Source organism: Arachis stenosperma, chromosome 2 (assembly GCF_014773155.1).
Source record: "Arachis stenosperma cultivar V10309 chromosome 2, arast.V10309.gnm1.PFL2, whole genome shotgun sequence".
Classification (NCBI taxonomy): domain Eukaryota; kingdom Viridiplantae; phylum Streptophyta; class Magnoliopsida; order Fabales; family Fabaceae; genus Arachis; species Arachis stenosperma.
Genome location: NC_080378.1, coordinates 37,105,223 through 37,107,405, shown reverse-complemented (window position 1 = coordinate 37,107,405; position 2,183 = coordinate 37,105,223). Strand labels below are relative to the sequence as shown.

At 34.2% G+C, this 2,183-nt stretch overlaps 1 non-coding gene across 1 annotated transcript; it reads right to left on the bottom strand.

Moving 5' to 3' along the window:
* Positions 1–1,342: 1,342 nt before the first annotated feature.
* On the bottom strand, positions 1,343–1,450 carry LOC130964547 (small nucleolar RNA R71). The gene has a single exon (XR_009080636.1). It is a non-coding gene; the product is annotated as a small nucleolar RNA R71 (small nucleolar RNA).
* Between the last annotated feature and the right edge of the window lie 733 nt (positions 1,451–2,183).

Here is a 2,183-nt window from a genome sequence, read left to right as displayed (position 1 = left end):
TTTCATTTTTCTTTTATATGTTCGAAATTTGTTTTTTAAAATTGATTTTCAAAATCTTTTTCTTATTTTTACCTCATATTTTTCGAAATTAATACTAACAATTAATGTTTTGATTCAAAAATTTCAAGTTTGTTACTTTCTTGTTAAGAAAGATTCAAACATTAAATTTTAAAATCACATCTTTTGATTTCTTGTGAGTCAAGTCATTAATTCTGATTTTAAAAATTAAATCTTTTTTAAAATAAATTTCAATCATATCTTTTCAATCATATCTTTTCAAACATATCTTTTTCAAAATCAATTTCAAAATCTTTTCTAACTTCTTATCTTTCCAAAATTGATTTTCAAATCTTTTTCAATTAACTACTTAACTTCTTGTTTGATTTTAAAATTCTTATCTTTTTCAAAACCACCTAACTACTTTTCTCTCTCTAATTTTCGAAAATCACCTTCCTCTTTTTCAAAAATCTTTTTATTTAACTAATTGTTTTAACTTTTAATTTTATTCCTTTTCTTAATTTTCGAATACTAACTAATTTTTAAAACAAAAACAAAAATATTTTTCTTCTTTTTTAGTTAATATTTGAATTCCCTCTATCTCATCTCTTTCTATTTATTTTATTTATCTACTAACACTTCTCTTCTACTCATAATTCGAACACTCTCTCCCTCTCTGTGTTCGAATTCTTCATCTCTTCTCTCTACATTATTCTTCTATTCTTCTATTCTTCTACTCATATAAAGGAGTCTCTATACTGTGACATAGAGGATTCCTCTTCTTTTCTGTTCTCTTCTTTTTCACATGAGTAGGACCAAGGATAAGAACATTCTTGTTGAAGCTGATCCGGAACCTGAAAGGACTCTGAAGAGGACGCTAAGAGAAGCTAAAACACAACACTCTAAAGAGGAATTTACTGAAATTTTTGAAAAAGAAGTAGAGATGGCCGAACCCAATAACAATGGTGGAGGTGCAAGGAAGATGCTTGGAGACTTTACTGCACCAAATTCCAACTTCCATGGAAGAAGCATCTCAATCACTACCATTGGAGCAAACAATTTTGAGCTAAAGCCTCAATTAGTTTCTCTGATGCAACAGAATTGTAAGTTTTATGGACTTCCATCAGAAGATCTTTTTCAGTTCTTAATTGAATTCTTGCTGATATGTGATACTGTTAAGACCAATGGAGTTGATCTCGAGGTCTATAAGCTTATGCTTTTCCCTTTTACTATAAGAGACAGAGCTAGAACATGGTTGGACTCTCAGCCTAGAAATAGCCTGAACTCTTGGGATAAGCTGGTCACGACTTTCTTAGCCAAGTTCTTTCCTCCTCAAAAGCTGGGCAAGCTTAGAGTGGATGTTCAAACCTTCAGGCAGAAAGAAGGTGAATCCCACTATGAAGCTTGGGAGAGATACAAGCAATTGACCAAAAAGTGTCCTTCTGACATGCTTTCAGAATGGACCACCTTGGATATATTCTATGATGGTCTGTCTGAATTGTCTAAGATGTCATTGGACCATTCTGCAGGTGGATCTATTCACCTGAAGAAAATGCCTGCAGAAGCTTAGGAACTCATTGAAATGGTTGTAAATAATTAGTTCATGTACACCTCTGAAAGGAATCCTGTGAGTAATGGGACGCCTCAGAGGAAGGGAATTCTTGAAATTGATGCTCTGAATGCCATATTGGCTCAGAACAAAATGTTGACTCAGCAAGTCAATATGATTTCTCAGAGTCTGAATGGATTGCAAAATGCATCCAACAGTACTAAAGAAGCATCTTCTGAAGAAGAAGCTTATGATCCTGAGAACCCTGCAATGGCAGAGATGAATTATATGGGTGAAGCCTATGGAAACACCTATAATCCCTCATGGAGAAATCATCCAAATTTCTCATGGAAGGATGAACAAAAGCCTCAACAAGGCTTTAACAATAATAATCGTGGAAGAAACAGGTTTAGCAATGGCAAGCCTTTTTCATCATCCTCTCAGCAACAGACAGAGACTTCTGAGCAGAATCCATCTAGCTTAGCAAATATAGTCTCTGATCTATCTAAGGCCACTCTAAGTTTCATGAATGAAACAAGGTCCTCCATTAGAAACTTGGAGGCACAAGTGGGCCAGCTGAGTAAAAGAGTCACTGAAACTCCTCCTAGTACCCTCCCAAGTAAAAGAGAGTACAAGG